We start from the raw sequence: 19481 nt of genomic DNA, 5'->3' as shown, positions 1-19481 counted from the left end.
GTTTTGAACGTTGGAGGTGGGGGGCCCGCTGGCAACCGCCGATTTTTGAGGCACTACAGAAAACTACAGAAAAAATATCATGACAAAAAAACGAGGACTACCAAGAGGATGCTGGGAAAAAATAAAGAAGGTATCAGATCCAGAATGGTTCTTCTGACCAATAGAAGCAGCTGTTTATTTCTCTCTAGAAGTCTATAGCTTCCTCCTGTTTGGAACGCCAGGGGGGGGTCCAGTCCAGTTTTGATGTTCTGTCCATGGTTAAAACATCCATATTTTACCTCATGTACTCAGTTCCGTCTTTGTTTTCTTGTAATGAAAGGTCACTCATGTCTCCATTGATCAGATGAACACGATTTTGTTGAAGTTTGAATTCTCCATTCGGATCTCTTTGGTTCTAAATAGGGATGTTCTGCTGTCACTTCAGAATAAATACTGTAACCTGCTGTCATCATAAACGTATTTTTAATGCCAGAAATGGTTATTTCCACCATACAGACGGACATAAAGCCGAAGTGTAAGGAGGCTGTGAAAGCTTCATGTTGGTTTTCCATCCTCCATGTCTTCCTGGTCCGCGCTGACGGACGCCGTTCTGCAGCAGCCTGTAGGCAAACATGGAGAGCGGCGGCGTTCAGACCCGCTCAGCCGCAAAAATGACTTCATATCTGGGAGTCGGCACTCGGCTTTCCAGAAAAAGAAACCGGCAAAAAGAGACGATCATTCTGGTGAAGGATGAAATTATTATCGATCACCTCTCCTCATCATTATACAGGTTTTGTCACCTTCCAGTCAGTGAGTAAAACCGGCCTTTCAGGGACATTTGAGCAGATAAACTCTGCAACAGAATCAAGGCTGAATCGTCGATTCCTGCTCTTATCACTTCAAGAGCTTTCCAGTTTAATCCTTGTTCTGCCGCTAATGTTTCTCCTCGGAGATAAAACTCTCCTTTGGTCTGGATGTCTGCTCACGCGTGCAGAAAGGCTCCCAAAATCCCCAGCTGCAGACCAAAGATCCGCCCGGAAACGACCGCCGTTTCAGGCCCGGAGACGGTGGTCGTTTAAACATGACGATGCGGGAACAGGAGGTATTGATCAGCAGATCAGGTTACGCTTCAGTACAAAACGGATGGGAATCTGGGAGTCTTGGACAGACAGCAGGTGGCTGCAGGATTCAGAAGCAGATGTTTGGTGGCGGCCTGAGGGGGTCGCAGTAAAGGTCACGCGGGGTTTGCTGCACGTGGAACACATTAAACCGTAAAAAAAACACATTAAACCTTAAACTACAGACTGCTCCAAACTATCAGGGTCTTCTTTCCTGCATGTCTGCAGCAAACGGTTGTCCCAGCATCACTTTTATCCTTCACTTATTTGGTTTAAAGTGAGCTTTTTTGTTGTACCTGATTACCTCTTTTTGAATCAATATTTATTTCACTTTATTTATAAAAAAAACATTGAAAACTAGATCCACACAGACCGATAAACAATTTTCCAATCATCCAAACTCCAAGGTCCTAATAAGGATAATTATTACAGCAACGTTTGCATTTCTTTGCCGTGCTGGCACTCATTTAGTGATGTTTACATGAAACACATACCAACCTGTGAGTTTCTAATGTTATTACTTATTAAAAATAATCTTTTTTTTTTTTTTTTTTTTTTTTTTTCTTTTTTTTTAACTTGTCCTGTCCAACAGCTGGGCAGACAGATGAGAGCTGAGGGCCTCTTGTGTTGGACATATTTTATTTTAACAAGAGGGGTTATTCATCTTCAGACAAACCAAAGGTATGTCTGAATAAACCCCTTTTGTAATTGAGGCCAAACTTTATTAATTTCAATCATGTTTGAAAATCTTTGGTGTTGGACCGGACGGAAAAGGAAAGAGGGGAAGAAGAGAGAGGGATGTTAGAGAGAGGGGGGGGTAGGAGGGTGATAATAGGAGGGGAAGGGGGGTAAGACCATGAAGCAGCATAGAGCAGACAGGTTTACTGGTTGTTTATCGTTACGGTACGGTTCAAATGTAGTACAAAAAGGGCGGGGCCTGTCCACACACACTCAAATATTATCAACACACCTGCTAGCCGCAAAAATGTCCACATGTCAACATGCACACAAAACAGATAGTGTTCACGAACGCATACCTATGCCTTTAAACCAACTAGTGTGAAATCTTTCATTCATTCAATCATGCAAACTATTAGTGCAAAGGTGAGCTAACACCTGTGCTCAGGTGAGTGTTTATGTTCTTCTAAAATGGATGGTGGAATGTGAAAAGAAGGAGGAGGAGCGCCCAGCCACCCCCACACCCATACCCCCGCCGCAGCAGCAGCGGCAGCCGGAATTCCCCCAACGCCACACGGGAACAGGCAGGGAACAACCGCCCCCCGGGCGACCAAGACCGCCACCCAGGCCAGGGCCAGCAGGACCGCCGCGAGGCCCCCAGAGCCAGAGAGCAGGGAGGCGCAGAGGGAAAGAGAGCGCCGCCCCAGCCCAGCCAGGAAAGCAGCCCCCCGCCGCGCCGGAAGAGCCCAACGCAGGGCCCCACCGGAGAGGGAGGCCCACAGCCCCAGACGAGCACCCCACCACCACCCAGGAGTTCCGAGGCATCCCCCCGCCCCGACCCCAGGTACGAGCTAGGACCCCCCAAGGGAGACCCGCTCCGCACTCCAGGCAGCCACCCACCCGGCCCACGGTTGGTCCAGGTAGGAGCAAGGCAGGGGCCCGCCGCCCCCGCCCAGGAGGGGGGAACCCCGGGGAAAAAAGGGCGGCCCACAAGGGATGTTATAAATATGGCCCGACCAGGCTCGGCCATGTTGGAAGTTTGGCGGGGCCCAGCGCCCAGGGGCAAGGACCAGGACCCACCCCCCAGGGACACGAACACCCCCGGCTCAGGTGTAATATGAACCCCCCCACCGTGCGGAGAGAGCACCGCCGGGCCCAGGGAGCCGGCACCCAAGGGACACGGCCGCCATCGCCAAGGGGCCCGCACCCCCCACCAGGGAAGGGGTAGGGGACAGATGGACCCAGGTCCCACCTTCCTTGTAAAATGTGTGTGCGTGTATGGGTGTTTGAGAGGGTGTTTGTGTGCATGTGTGTGTGTTTATGTTTGAATGTATATATTGAAGGGGGAGGGGTGTGTGTACTAAGGGGGGTGCAGTTAAAATTGGCGAGTAGGGCACTAAGGGGACATCTCCTGATTACTCACAGTGATGTCCCCTCACCCTCCACACCAAGGGGCCCTAAATGTCTAAGGTGCGGTTAAAATTGGCGGGTAGGGTGCCAGGAGGACATCCGCTGCTTGCTGGCAGTGATGTCCAAGCACCCCCCCTACCAAGGGCCCTACATGTCTAAGGTGCAAATAAAACCGAAAGAGGGGGGGGCCACTCCAGACGGCAACCGTAGGAGGGGGGCCACTCCCAAGTAGCCCCCCCCCCAAGGCGCATCGCAGGCTAGACCCCCCACCCCCTCACCCTAATATGAGGTTATATAAGGAAGGGGATAAGTTGGGGACAGCTGGTAGACTGGTAATAATCATTTGAACTATTCTGGGACTGAAGTGTCTCACCCAAAGCTTAACCCCCCCCCCCCCCCCCCAATAAAACATGTTGTAAGACATGTTCTTTTGTTTTTAACAAAATCGCCTCAAATCGTTGTGCAAATAGAAGAAGACGAACATATAGTCGTTTGAAATAGATCGGGGGCGGGGTTCATCAGTACCACTGGCCCCGCCCACAACTCATAGGTCTGCTGCTCTGCAGAAACTATAACCTAGAAAATGACACAGCCTTTTATTGCAATTTTGGCTAAAAACAGAGAAAAAGTGCTAAAAACATCATAATTTAAAGAAAATAGATCAAGGATGCTCAGAGTAGGACTTTAATAATTAAAAAAATGTTTGATTTGCAGAAAAACGTCAACTCCCCCCCCCCCCCCCCCCCCAAATATGCAGTAAATGAAAAACAAATCAGGGAAAAAGACAGGCGTTCAGGTTTGTTAAGTAGGTTTGTTTGCTGCAACACTTTTAAAGACATTTTTCAGGATTTGATCTCAGTAAATGTCTGAAGAGTCTGAGGAGAAGAACAGATGCCTCCCTCCACGTTAGCTTAGACGTAAATGTTTGATTCATGTGCTGAGAAACAGAAGGTATACATGGGTGGGGCGGCCTGCCCCCAGGGGAAGCTCGGCGTTTTTCCTGGACAGGTCAATAAGATCTGAGAGCAGAAAAGCCTCTTTGGTGATAACGGTCCTGCTGAGATGCCCTCCAGCTGAAGAGCTTCAACCTCCAACCGGCCCGACTCAATCGGCTGCTGACCGATGCAGCTGGTGGTGATGTCCATGAGCGGGGGAGTCTGAAGGCTTCTGTTGGGAGGGAGATTTATGCCACCATGTTGCACACAAAAAGTTGCAAATGGTAAAAATATTAAATATTTTTTCTTCAAAAAAACATTTTTTTTCTTTCGAAATTATATTTTGTATTTGCCAAACAAAGGTTTTTCCATGCGTTGTGTCTCATCTCGCTTTTTTCCCATCTTTGATTTTTAAAACCCAGAAGTTTCAGTTTACCGTGACAAAGCTGCCATCAAACAGACAAAATCAAAGATAGGAGAAAAGCGAGATGACACACAACACATGCAAAAACATTTGTTTTGCAAACGCAAAAATATTTTTTGAAAGCAAAAAAAAATGCAATAAATAAATAAATTGAAAGCAAATATATAATATTTTCATTCGCAACTTTTTGTGTGCAACGTGGCGGCGTAAATATCACTCCATATGTCTGCCACGTTAAGCCACGCAGCAAAGGTTTGTGGGTAACAAAACAGACTGATGAGCTGCATGGCTGGCTAAATGATAATGCAGTTTGCTTTTCTTGTCTAGACGGAGCATAAAGACGTAGTTGCATTTCTTTCTCCTATAGGGTAGATTACCAAATCACTCCACATCTCTGCTCCTGGTCCGGCCCTTCTGGCAAATTTTAGAGCGAGTCAGAACGTTTGCTCAGCCCTGATCTAGTGGCTAGTCAGGTGAGAGAACTGGCTTCTTACCGACCTTACTGCAAAGGCTGTGCTGCATTTTCTATAAATACTCGTAGGACGTCCACACAAACTACTCTGAGTGTCTGATTTCCTCATTTCTAACAGTCATGAGCACGTATCACGTGAACAACCGGCTCCTTGTGCAGTCTGCAGGATTTAGGGGGGCGTTAAAAAAAAGAAAAATCTATACGACACGCCTGCTTTCGCCTCACGTGTTGTGGAAGTGTTCTCCATGACCTGGACATTTCCTGCGGCTCCCGTACAGGTTTGGTCATTTTTCCCCTGCAGACGGCCCGTCTCCACCCGTGAGACTTAAATCCGGATTTTCCCCTCAAAGCCCGTCCTTTAAAAGCTTTTCCCAGGAGACGGCGCCCAATCATCCGCTGCACTTGAAGCTGCACGGCTACAAGAAAACGCCACAGGAAGTCCTGATGGAGGGAAAACTACCTGTAATTTGTTCAGCAGAAAGGTTTATATATAGACGGACTAAAAGCTCCGTTTTTCTTCTCCGCCTCTGGAGAATTCTAGTGCGCCTCCATCAAAGCTCTTCAGGCTGACAGCCGGCCTCCAGGGTGCGTTTGGTCCGCCGGGCGCCGTCGACAGCCCTCAGTTGCTTGGAGACGTCACTGCAGAGACGAGCTGCGGTAAATGAGCCGGTTGCTGGATCAAAGCCCGCCGAGGCTGGCTGTCTGAACAGCCCGTCGCTTTGGCGTCACTTTCACTTCCTGCTCTCTGCTAGCAAGTTGTAGATTTTTTTTTTACAAACGGTGCACCCTGACATTACCCCCCCCCCCCCCCCCCCTAAAGGATCCCATTCGTGGCTCCGACCCGGCGCTGTGATTGGGGGTTTTCTGGCATTAGAAATGCAAAACAGCGTCCATTTGAATTTCAGAACGTGAAACGCTGCCTGACGGGGTCCGCGCTGTTCAGAGGGCGTCTAAAGTCCGCCATTAGGTGCTGGGTGCTGTTGGTGGGGGGGTCATAATTGACTCTAATCTCTGAAGGTGGTAACCTCACAGGGCGGGGCACTCCTAAAACCCTGAATTTACCCTTCCCCCCGATGTCACTTGTGGCAGTTTAGTGGAGATTGGCGTGTCTGGGGTGAAGAAAAAGGAGACGACGCTTCTGCTTTAAAACATTCAGGCGTGTAAATACCCCCCCCACACACACACACACACACACACACACCATGTTGACCCGACTGGCGAGACGCCTCCGGAGCTGCAGACTAGAAAACGACACGTCCAGCAGACAGAGGAGGAAGGAGAGATTCTTTTCTCCTCTCAGAGAAAATCAGAGGATTGTTGAGCAGGAGAAGCTCATCTGCAGAAGTTTTGACTCTTCTTTTTGTTTGATCAGTTTATTTAGCTTTAAATATTTATTTATTTGACTTGTTTTAAGGCCATATTTCCTCAAAACACTTTAAATAAACATAATCTTCCATAGTTTTTGTTTTGATTACTTGAACAAGCTAGAGTTTTAATCTATATTTATCTTTTTTTTTCTTATTTACAGTTTTTACTAAATTATAGTTTTTTATTTTTTATTGCTTTTATCTATATAGTTTTATATTTAATCCAGGTTTTACAGAAATATTGTACCTGCTCTGTTTTAAGCACTTTGTTTATAATCTTTTATTTTATTGTGTTTTTATTTTAATTTTATTTAATGTTCCCAACAGAATCCTGATAAGTGTTTACTTGTCTCTACATTTTAAACTTTTTTCTTAAATAGTTTGACCACGGCTAACTTTTGTTTTCTTCAGTTGAGTTTTCATCGCCGTTTCTTCCACTCGGGTCATTTCCCTCGTCCCGTTGCGTCTGAGCCGTCGGACGTCATGCAGCTCTGCTCGGCTCAGTGTTTTGTTTTTGAGTTTTGCCTGCAGAACGAGCTGCCCCCGTGGGGGGAAATACAGGGGTGATTAACCGCTTTTCATGTCGGGACATGCTTCAAATTAAAGTGACCATCTCTGCTAATATCTACCGTTAAGTCGCATTTCCTTTCATCCGGCCGAGGCCGGGCCTTTTCATTTGGCTGCAGGGTTTGTGAAGAGTGAAAATGTTTTCTAGCAGAGCGACACTGACAGACCTGCAGCCTTCAGTACCGCTTGGTCCGAGTCGCCAGATGAAGCTAGAGATCCAATCCTCTCAGATGAGTGTGTGAACGTCCATACATCACCATCTATGTGGTCCCAGGAGCTCCTCCATCCTCCCACATTCCTGCAGCTCATCCGTCTGCGGTCGGAGTCATGATGGGAGAAGAATGTCTGAGCACGCCGAAGGTCCTGAGTCATGTGATCCTGACTCAAAGACTCACATGTCTCTCCCCGCTGACTGTCGGCCACTTTTCCTCTGCTGTTGTTACAGGTAAAAGGGGAATTTGTCGGGGTTCTTTTGGACCAAAGGACTAACAGTTGGGCTCAGTCTCCAGGACCATTTAGCATTCAAGCATTGAACATTCTGAGGATTACTCCAATTCAGACGCCACCTTCACATCTAATCCATTTTTATCTTTCTTTGGGCCTTTTCAGAGACCGCTGTGCAACATTAATGGTTTCATCCGCCTTTTAAAGCGACAGCGTTCCGTGATTCAGACTCTAATTCCAGAACCTTAATCTTCTTCGCGTGTCATCCAGGTATGACTGCGACAGTCACGGACTGAACGGCGGCGTGCTGCCAGGACACCTGCCATCTGCATGACAAAAAGTGCGGCGGCGGCGGCATGAAAGCAGCCTAAGCTGCAGTTTTCCTGCTTCAGCGTCTCTTCACGGAAGATTTTATTCACTAAAACCGACGGGGGACCCATTCGTACACATTTCATTCTGCAAAAGAACATTTTCACCCAAAAAGAACAACAACATTTGACTTCAGCCACACGTTGATGTTCCTAATAATATCAGGCTTCAAAAGTCATTCATATGTACCCAACAAAAGCCTGGCATTGTGGGAAAGGGCAGCAGCAGAAGCTTTTTGTAACTCCTTCCACCAGTTCTATAGAGCTAAAGCTAATAGAGTTTCAATAATTTAAAACATTTTTTACCTACACATAGTTTAACATCACTTGTCACCAACAATTGCAGCTGTCTGAAAGCGCGAGTCACACCCCCAGCCTGACTGGTAGAAAAGAGTATTTTGGACAATCAGAGTGAAGTTTGTGTGGACCACAACTCACACCTAACTAACAACTAGAGTGTGGCGCACTGATGACCTACGACAGCATCACCCCTACGTCATCAGGGCGTGGAACTTCCATTATCCTCACCAACGCATAACGACAGTCTTACGCACAACAATGGTACGTTCCACGTTTACGTTTACACAACTGATGACTCAGCGCTCCCACCAGTGGGAAAAAAGCATCTTGGGGGTCAAACAGTCTGAACTTCAAATGTTGACGATGTTCTGGAGATGTGGCCCAGCAAACCCGTAAAAGGTTTTTTCTGGCTGTGCCGCCGCGGGAGAGCTGATAGCTCACATCCTAATTTCCTGATATTATAACTAAAAAAGCTGTTAAAGATAATGTTCTCCTCCTGGACATCGAAGGTGGTTTTAAAAGCTTCTGCTGGAGCCAAATGAGAAGATAATTGCACATTTGTCATCAACAGTCATGCCTGGACAGCCAGAGTCATCGGTTGACGTGTTTTCGGATCGGTCCAGAAGAATCACATGTGAACACTGAAGCACTGATGTTCAGCATCAGACCTTCATTCGCTCTGTGAGGCTGAGACAGATTTGTGATTTATGCTGAGCAGTGCTGGGGGGGCCGCTGAGAGGCTGATAGGGGGCGTATGCTAATAGAAACGCAGCGCTAATCCATCACCGAGTCTCTTCAGAAACAATTAGGTCGAATTAGAGACGACTCGCGTTCAGGAGTTTTAATCGTCCTCCAGATGAGGACCCCCCCCTCGATCAACAGGCCAACTCTCCCACCGCTGTCATACGAGCCCCGGAAACAAAGGCGGGCCAGAGCCGCCACATGTCCCCGTGAAAAGCGAGGCGCACCTGTAATTATGAAGAATTGAATTCGCTGTATCTCTTTCATAATTACGCGCCTCCTCCTGTGCCTCAGTGGCAGCTGTCTTTGGGTTTCGTCTGGGATTCTGACAATAGGTGGGAAATGAGATGCGCGCGCTTCGTCACACTCCAGCGCTACAACAGTTCGGGAAATTCGGGTCGTCGGCTTCTGTTTGGGTCAAACCAAACCAAGCAGAACAAACAGAACCAGCTCAGTGAGAGCTCCTGATTTGTCTTTGAAGCCCCTTTTTTAACGCAGAAAAATGACACAGCATTTCAACTGTTCGTGGCAGCAATCAGGCTTCGTTTTCAAATATTGGATTTGCTAACGAAGACGTTTCCATAGCAACAACCCCATTTTTTTGTTTTTTTTCTTGACTGATGGGCGAACGTGACGAGTTTCCGTCGTCCTTAGCGACTTGTATCTTTGCTCATCGTAGGTGGATGTTTGATGCAGGGGGCAGATGTATTTTAGATTGTATTGATGACCAATGAGCCAATAGATCAATCTGTTAGTGTAACTTCATAGCATTGGTCCGTAAAAGCTCAAGGGTGAAACTCCTGTAGGACCATGACTTTTCTCAGGAGGTCGCTCTTCTCATTTGTGGGATCTTGTTTTTAAAAATGTACTTTGATTTTTTTAACCCTTGTGCTGTCCTATGGGGTCAACATGACCATTGACGTGTTCCCCCTACCATGACAAAGGTGGATAAAGGTGGAAAGATTTCATGTAATCCATGGACACCAGTGAAGATCACAAATCATTGAAGAAAAAAGGTTCAGAGCACTGTCTAGTGGGTCTAGATGACCCAACTACCACTGTTAAAGTGCCTAGGATAGCACAAGGGTTAAATAACTTTTATTTAACCAGGAAAAGTTGTGTTATGGTTACCAATCTCTCTTTTTAGGGGATTCCTGGCCCAGACAGTGGTAAAAAACAACACAACTTCAAGGCTTTTTATAAGTTACACATCCCGTCTCCAATCCTTTCAGCAAAAGTCTAAACTCCGTTTAAAGTCCTTTTGTTAATGATTCCAGGTTTTGGGGGCAGAGAACTGACATGAAACCTTTCCAGCTTCTGTGTGAACACTTGGTCTTTGATTCTTCATGACAACAGTTTAAAAATGAAGGAAATTTAAAGGATGAAGTTGAAATTCAGCAACTGAAATGAATTATTACAGCAAATGCAGCCAAGTGTACTGCAAAAACTTAAAATCTCATCAAAATTTTTTATCTGGTTTGTGGCTTAAATATCTTATTACGCTTGACAGAAGAAAAAAACAACAACTGAATGGTAACTTTTCAGAAAGATTCAACAACCTGTTTTAAGACAACACATTTAGTGTCTATTTGATCTGGAAAACATCTTATTTTAGGATCTCCATAGGAACTAGCTTTTTTTTTTATGCATCTCATTTTTTTGTTTTATTAATGAACGGTGGTTTAGTTTCAAGAATCTAATTCACTTAATTTGGAGAAACCAGGAACAGATTTGCTTTCTTGGACTAATTTACCGTCGTTGGAGTGTTGTACAGGTCAGCATACTTGGGGTTGGGGAAAAGTATATCATGGACCTACATGTCTGAGAAAAACATACTTATTTTTAAACAATATTTTCCATTACCAGAGAACTGACATGAATCCAAGTGTTTATACTTTCAAGATTTTATTTTGTCGGACATCACAACTTGTTTTCGGAAATCTTACCAAGACAAATTCTACTAGCTACATTAGTAGATTTAAAAAAAAAGTTTTTTTTACTTTTAATAAAGGAAAAACAGTTTTGATTTTATATTTTTGAGCTTGTTTGGAAAATTCCTCATTTCATTTAGTCACTAAGAGGGGCTGTTTCCTGAAAATTCCAAAATCAACTTTTGTTGAGCTCTTAAGTATATTATGTTTGTTCCTCACTATAACCAACCCCAACGTGGTATTTGATCCATTCACGCATTTCTGAGTATTCTTCTATAAACCTGCTCTTTTAGCACTAACCCCTCCCAATCCACAAGCGGGTCCTCGTGGTGACATCACAGAGTGAGGAACAGCCCCTTCCAGGGAGAGTCTTTGCTGCTAGCCCCGCCCCCAGACCAACACAAACAACTTTCACTGGGGAGCTAGCGGTGTTTGGCAAAAATTTCATTTAATATACACAATATAACAGCAATGACGGTCTCAATCGGCTAAACGCTCTCCTTTTATTTGCACCATCTGCACATCCCTCTCTGCAAACGCTGTTTGTTTTTGTGGGCTTGCTGCTGCCGAGGCCGGCTCTAGGATGATGTCAGGAAATGGGCGGCACCCACACGGAGCGAAAGGCGGGGCCTCAGAGATCGAGTCGTGGCCAAGAAAATTGTCTGTGAAAATATAAAATGTACTATTACATATATTGATATAGTTAACCCAAAAGGCTTAAGAAAAGCAGGATATAGGCCCCTATTAATATCCTTTTCTATTTGAGGGCCATTTTGTGAGGGTTTATTTTTTGTCCATATGGGTTAAATTTTAGTTTTTGAACTAGTTTACATATCATTAAGGTTTTTTATACATTATACAATTTAAATGATAAACAAATTGATCTAGCTCTTCACCGTTTAGGAAAAATAGACTGTATTAAAGGTGTTTGACATTCACCTTGCCTTTTGGAAACATTTGCAGGTAAAATCTGTGGTGATGTTTCGTTTCCAGCAAAGCTGGAACCCGTATCATCATAGCGCTAAAACTCCACCTAATCAGGGAGCCGCCGCCGCCCTTCGCCACAAGAATAGAGAATTATACGTCTGTGTTGCAGCTGCGGATGATGAACTCTTGATTGCTTTCCCCTCGTCTCTCTTCCATCACGGCGGATTCATCACACTGGTAAATGGCTCTGTGCTTCCCACGTGGGTGTTGGTGCAATCAAACAGTACCGTGAACACACTAATCGACCCCAATCAGCGCCCAGTTTTGAATGCCACCCTTTGATGGGATGGGCTGAAAACATAAGCGAGTCTGATGTGTCTGCTTTCCCATTTGAGAGACGCTCGGGGGCAAATTGGGGGTCCACGGCGAGGAGAGTGAAATCACATGAAAGGTCTGTGAGGCCGCTGTATAAATAGCAGAGGGAAAGCATGACTCACACGGCCGTCTAAAGATCAGCGCTTACTGGAGACTCCACCAGCTTTGCTTTCCAAAATCGCCTTCATCCTTTGTCAAATACTCTTAAATAAAACAGCTCCTTTATCACTTATTGAGGCTGCTAGGCTGAAGGGTGTCTCAGGAGAGCCGGGTCCGGTCCAGCTGAGGGGCGGCGCTGTAGAGACTCTGCGCGCCAAAAACATTCTAGCTGGACACAACTTCAAAAAGCCTTTCTGGTTTCCAAATCCTAACACGTCCAGAGGGAAGACAACTTCAGAGGGTCTGGATGTCTGAGCTGGAGCTGCTTGATGGGAAAAGAAATGGACTTTGGCGGGAAGAGAAAGCAATCATCGGCAATTGGGTATCTCCAGATCAGTGAGCTTCACAGAAACTGACTCAAGAAATGATTTATGTAAACCCATCTGTGCCGATGATGGGCTCCTACAAAACCAAGCAAGACAAAAGTCATCAAACGACATTTGATGACAGAAAACGCCACATCCTAAGCAGCTGCATCCTAACCCTTGTGCTATCCTAGGCACTTTAACGTTGGGAGTTGGGTCATCTAGACCCACTAGACAGTGCTCTGAACCTTTTTTCTTCAATGATTTGTGATCTTCACTGGTGTCCATGGATTACATGAAATCTTTCCATCTTTATCCACCTTTGTCATGGTAGGGAGAACACGTCACTGTAAGGGGGGGGGGGGTCATCTGGACCCCATAAGATGGCACAAGGGTTAAGGGGAGCACAGGTGTATCTTAGAGTTCCCTAGAGGCTCTACAGCCACCTCAAGGGGCATCATGAAAAGAAAACGGACCATTGACGTGTGTGTGGTAAGTATTTTGTGACGTATTAGTAGGAATATTGGAAGTTGCACACACTTATGTCGTACAGGTGATGCTGTCGTAAGGTGTCCTTATGCCCGACTCTAGTTGCTGGTAAGGTGTTAAGAACTGGCTTCTCACTGACCGCGTGTGATAGCACGTGATATGTAGGAGTGATTCAGTTAGGAGCATCTACGTATCACATGAAAGGAAAAATCCGTATGACACGCCTGCGTCTCACCCACTTCACTCCATTGTGTGGTCTAGGCGTCTAGGGTTCATTGAACGGTCTATGACCTTGATATATTTCCTGCGTGGCCCGTACAGGTTTACCCACTCCTCACCCGCAGACGGCCCCATAGGTGGACGCGGTTAGGGCAGTTGGGGCTATGGCTTTACACTCATTCAAATGTAGCCTTTTTTCATCTGATTAAACTCTTTTATTGTTCGATCCCCTTAACAGACGTCCTACATTTTCATCAGTAAGTTTATAATGGAACGAACCAAATCTATTTTATCAGCTCTTGAGCTGATTAGGCATTTTACTAATTTAGATTCTCTCCAATAATTAGAATCTTTCTTTACTGATTGATTCGTTCATGTTTCTTAGCATTCGGGCATTCATTACATACTTTTTTAAAATTTTCTTTTTAGCCATCTTACACTTTTTTCAGCGTTTTATATTTTCCCTTCATAGGCAGAGATTGATCAAACCTTTTATCAGAGAACATTGATCAGGGTTTGTGCTGATGGTTCCACCGGGACAGTCGTCCAAACCAACGGTTTTACCTCCGATTTATCTCAGATCATTCAGGGCTTTCTTCTCAAAGGAATGAGCGTCCGTCGGTTCGTTGAAGCGTCGGTTGAAAAGCTGCAGCCTCTGGCGCGTCCAGCCGGGCAGGAATGGATCTAAGTTTCTTCTGATTGTTACAGATGTGTATTTGATATTTGCAGTTGTGTTTTTTCTTGCATACCTAAAAGTACATCCTTGTAAAATGGCATAATGTGCAATAAAGTTGATTTAAAAAAAAAAAAAGGAACGGATCTAAGTCTGAAAGCTGCGACACAGCTGAGGACTTCATTACCGAGCCACAGATATTCACACCTCCTCAGTTTTTTCTAGGAAATTATGAAAAAGCGTGTGTGTGTGTGTGGGGGGGCTCTGTAATGTCAACGTGCAAACACTTGGAGAGCAATCTAATAAGTTTGGTTCGATGATGTTTGCTTTCACTTCAGCGGTGAGATCCCGCCGTTCCTTTATGAGATGAGAAAACCGTCCAGCCTCCCGACCTCATCAAATCCCTCTGCCGCTCCGAGGAATGTTGATATTTCGGGTCACGCGGACGCAGAAACTGTAGATTTTTCTTCACGTCTGTCTACAGCGGACCTTCTGCTTTGCTGCACAGTAGAAGTAAGATCCCAGCTGAGGTCATTTCCCGTTTGTTCTGCTTATGCCGTCTAACAATAGTTGTTTTTCCTGCACATAAATACATTTGTCCCTCTGGGGGAGGGGCTTGAGGGGCCGGCTGTGGAGCTGCGGAGGCATTTTGTTAATTTTAGGTTGTTTGCTTCTCTGCTGTGGAGACCCTGATTGCATTTCAACACAATCAATACTGGCATATTGGATCTGAGTGAGAGGGCAATAAGAGCCAATAAAGCTTTTGGGGGGAGGGCCTCAGGCCTGCTGTCTGACAGGGGGGATGAGGAGCAGCATAGGGGGGGGGGGGGGGGGGTCAGATAAACGACATAAACCCGGACGTACGCGGCCAGAACCGCCGTATCCGCCGCTGAGCCTCGTTTCCGCCCTCTTCACAGATGCCCCCGCCCACACTCAGGGTTCCCGTCCCAAAAAAAAACCAACCAAGCGGAGCTCCAGGATTCAGAACACACGGAAACGCAGCGATCTTCTCAACCTTCTGACCTCTGGGGGAAATTTCAAAACCTCCTGCTTCTAAGCTGGTGTCGAAGTGAGACCAGAACGAGCAGAACCTCAATAATTCATGATTAACGGAGAAGTGATGAATCATCAACCAATCCTTTTTAGATTAAAACACCAATAACTAATAGATAAAAACCAATTAGCCCGGAATCTGCCTCTTTTAGCTCCTAAGTAGCTAAACCTTAAATCCAATTCTCACTAAACTCCAGTTTACAAAGAATAAAACGTTTAACGTTTAAAAAAACATTAGGTGACTTATTAAGACATTTGAACAGATATTATTCAAATCTCTGAGGTCATTTCAAAAAAAAATTTGGAATAAAAACAGTGATTTGGATTGAAATGGTTGTGTGACATCACAAACCGGGGAGCCCATCTTCAGTTTACTAAAGGTTTTTCACTCAAAGATGCAACTTTTCAACAAATAGTTACATTTTCCTTCATCAGACGTTCACTGAAAATCAACAAACTGTTGCAGAGGTCGTTTATTCCATAAGTCACATCTTTAAAGACCCACTCCAATGAAAATGGCGTTTTGGGTGTTTTTAACATGTTCTCGTGTTCAAAAAGCTGACATTCCCGCCGCCTGTGGGAGGAGCTACTGTCAAAACGTTTTTGCCTCATCACTAATGGACGCATGTTTAGAGATCAAATGTATTTAGTTCTACAAAAGCTTCTGTAACCACGCCTACGGCGAGCTTCACCGTCTACTGCTGGAGCTGCGTCCGACTGACGGCGCCTTCAGCGGTACTTCCGTCTCTGTGACCCAGTCTGACGACCTGCTGTTCTCGGTTAATACTACGTACTTTCCTGACACTGGCTTCTGTACATTGACTTGACACTGAAACTGGCTGCCGTGACGCCATTTAACACCTTATTAGGAAGTGACAAGTCTGGTAAATTTCCACCATTTCTGCCTTAAACTTAAACTAATTCACGAGCTTTGGTGACTGAACATGAAATTAGGTTGTGAAAATCCAAAAACACGCCTGCTCTGCGTTCCTTTTCCGATCAGGTGGAAACTGCAGCTGAAGCGCGGGCGGAGCACGGCGGTGGAAGCTGTTCAGAGCATTCATGGTGCCTCTGAGCTGCGAGGGAGGGCGGAGGGAAACGGGAAGGAACCGAGCAGCGTCTGCGCTTCCTGTTGTTGAAAACTTTGTCAGCACTTGCAGCAGTTTGAAGAGGATGGAAAGCAGCCTCGCTGAGCGCCGGCGCAGACTTCAGCGCCGCTCTGACGTCTGTTTCAGAGCTGCTGAGGGCTCGTTGGTGAGCAGGAACAGGGGGGGGGCTCCTCAGACGTGGAGGTGTGAAGGACAGAAAAACAAGCACATGACCGTGGAGCTGCTCCTCAATGTCATTCTCCCCCTCAAAAGCTTGGATTCCATTCCACTCTGAGGCTGAGGAGCATAAATCCCAGCTCCCCGCACATCCGTGGACTAATCTCCCCCCTTCCCACAGAAGCCGCGGCGGCGTGTGGCGTTCCCGCTGACCTCTGGCGGCTTCAGCCGGGAGACGTCAGCTGCATGTCACTCACCTGCTGCAGCTCTCATTAACAAGGAGGAACCGGGGCTTTGGGGGCTTTGCATATAAATGACGTCCCGCCGCTGAGATCCTATCAAATCCTGCCTGTGTGTGTGTGTGTGTGGGGGGGGGGGGGGTGTCTTCTCAGGCCTCTCCCAGCCTTTGATGTCTTTGTTTTCCTTGTTTCCCGCCTACATGACACCGGAGCGCCGCAGGTGGAGAACGTTCTCCGTTTGTCTTCCTCCTGACGTCCAAACAAAGTCTAATGTCATTTGGGGAAAATAACTTCCATGAGTTTGCCGCATTCGGATTTAGAGTCAAACGTCCTCGTCCCATCAGCCTCTATCAGGCGAGCGGGGCCCTCCGTCGCCGCGGGGTCATGACCTCAATATGGAGTGAACGAATGGAACTGAGAACACCAACGTTCCTCCTGTTTCACCTGTTTTTGTAACTGTGGAGGGGAACCTGCGGCGGCGGCGAGGCTCTGATATCTAAGGCTGTGGCAAGAAATCGCTGCAGGGATTATGCAACCAGGAGGGGGGGGGACAGCTTCAATGGTGCAAACTGTATCAAATGGGGAGACTGAAAACAACAGCTTTTGTTTTGAAAGCTGTTAGAGATGCTGAACAGCTTTCAGCTGCAAACATTTAGTCCGGAGAACTAAAGGGAACAGAAAAGTGCTGCATTTTTGTTTTTTACAGGCGTACGACTGTAGAAACATCCCTTTGTCTCACTGGAGACAAACGCAATCCAACAAATAGATCCCTTAATCTCTTGGTCAACAATTCTTTATTATAGCTCGACTGATCCATTTTGGCTTCCTGCGACTCTGAGTCAAAGATTCTACCCGCCACAAAAACTCACCAACATTTCAAAGCACCTTGGACATAGTAAACGCCCCCCCCCCTCACCAAAAGGGCAACACAGCTGGAGAAACCATCAAAAACAATGAATGCGCCCAAAATTTGTGTGAAATCTGTCGACTTTCACATTTTTCCACAAAATGAGAAAAAAAAGCTTTTATTTGTTCTTTATGAAATTTCATGCCCACACCGCCTTGTTAATCTACAACCCAATAAATGTCACCCCCCTGTTGATTGCACATGTTTACATGAGTATTATGAATCGTTAGCTCTAGCTGAACGCAATGAGATAACATACGATATGAACATGTTAGGAATGTGGGCGTGGTTAACAAAAAACCTCCGTTGCCAAGGAAATTCAAAAGTTCCCTTTTGCCGATTCTTCTAAAAATGACATAGACCTGTTCATCACCCCCAGACGACCACAATACATAATGGTTGCTATGGAGATAAACAAACAGAAAACCCACCATTTAAAAAATGATGAATTAGTCAGCTGCAGCTCTGAACAGGCTGGCGGAAGCAGGGGGGAGAGTGAGGGGCATGTAGCAGCTGCTCAGCCAGTGAGGGGGGGGTCAAAAGGGGATGGCGAGGGCGGGGGCGAGTACTACCTGTGGGCCATCGGATGCCGCTTTGGTTGATCTTATTTCCTGTTTCTGCTTCATGTGATGTTCTGTTTCTCACTTTGTGATTTCATCAGAGAAAGGTGTCGTAGAATGACACATTTGTGTATTTAATGTTTAAAAAAGGTGTGTTGCTGTGTGCTAAGGTTGTCTTTTTGTGTGTATTTTTGTTCACGCCCTGCAGCTCTGTGGTTCTGTTTTCTTATTCATAATCTTAAATATTTTACAGGTTTCTGTTTAAAAAAAGGGCCAGACACATGAATCATTCCCTTCACTTACACGCCCGGGACGGGGTAATTACAGCCATGAGGAACACGCCGACCCTTCAACCTGGAAATGTGCTGATGCGGGGAAAGTTTCAAAGCCATTCTTCAAATGTGATGCGCTCCTGAGGGAATCGGGGGACTCAAACACTCGTTTTTAGAAGAGAATCAGCGACCGAGGCCGTCCTGAAACAGGAAACCCGTCCCAGCGAGGACCAGCCCCCACCTCCACGGACCACAGTTGAAGGTAATCATGAAAATGGAGCCACAAACGCACAAACGCAAAAAAAGCTCCGCCCCCCCAAAACCACCCATTTAGCCCACCCCCCCATGTCACGCTCTGCATGATGGAGGACGGAGGAGTCTTTCCCGGCCCCCGGATGCTCCGCGGCCGCTTCATCCATCCAGCCCGCTCCGCCTGACAGTCTAATGGAGACTAATCAACTGTCAGGGTGAACAAGCTGAACGCTGCATCTCCCTGATTCCCGGAGCAGCCCCGCCCCTTCCTGCCTGCCCCCCCCATCCACCTTTTACTGTCAGGAGCAAAAACAACCCAGTGATGGCTTCATTCAGCGCCGGCGCCGTTGGTGGGGAAGCAGTCACGCTTCCCATCAGGATCTCATTTGTAATCTTAATCTGAGTCTAATTTGACATCAAACAGAGCTTTGGGGCAGCGTCCGACCAGGCCTACGATGCATGTAGGCCTCTGAATCCTTCAGCTTTGACTTTTCAGCAGTGAGCAGCTGCTCAAACGGATCCGGTACCGGCCCGTTTCCTTGTCTCCTGGTGCTGCACAATGACTCACCGCGAAAGCCCGACCCGTGAGCCGACACAAGTCCAGAACACTCAGACACACAACAGAAATGTCGCTGCTAAATGTCAGCAAAAAATTCCCACCATCCTTCACAGACCCGAGCAGACCCTGACCCATTTTTCCAGGTGGTCCCGATTCGTTTTCCAATCGAACAGAGCTTGGGTTCGCTCTGAGATTCCTCGGTCTGAATAAGCTTCATGCTCAGGAACCGTGTCCCCATCGGACCTCAGCGGCAGTAAAACCTGTTCTACCTGAGGCTGATGCATGCGTTCAAAACAGGTCAGCCCAATTAAAGGTTTGAATAAACGACCCGACAGGGACCACAAAGCACAGGCCTGCGCCACCCGCGTGATTCCTGACCAATGAGAGCAGAGATCTTTAGTCACATGGTTTTGGTCCGGAACAGGAAAGTCGGCTTGACGGCGGTCTGAATCCAGACCAAACGCAAGGTTCAGGACTCGGTCCGGACCTAGTC

The 19481-nt window shown here is 46.5% G+C and overlaps 1 protein-coding gene across 6 annotated transcripts in view; it reads right to left on the bottom strand.

Annotated features, from left to right (window-relative positions):
* rftn1b (raftlin, lipid raft linker 1b) overlaps positions 1-19481 on the bottom strand; it is a 263821-nt gene that overhangs the window by 91923 nt on the left and 152417 nt on the right. The gene's annotated exons all lie outside the window — the stretch shown is intronic.

This window comes from Oryzias latipes, chromosome 16 (genome assembly GCF_053564925.1).
Source record: "Oryzias latipes strain Hd-rR chromosome 16, Olatipes_Hd-rR_3.1".
In the NCBI taxonomy this organism is placed as follows: domain Eukaryota; kingdom Metazoa; phylum Chordata; class Actinopteri; order Beloniformes; family Adrianichthyidae; genus Oryzias; species Oryzias latipes.
Note: the sequence above shows the minus strand (reverse complement) of the source record. Positions and strands in the feature narration are given on the sequence as shown.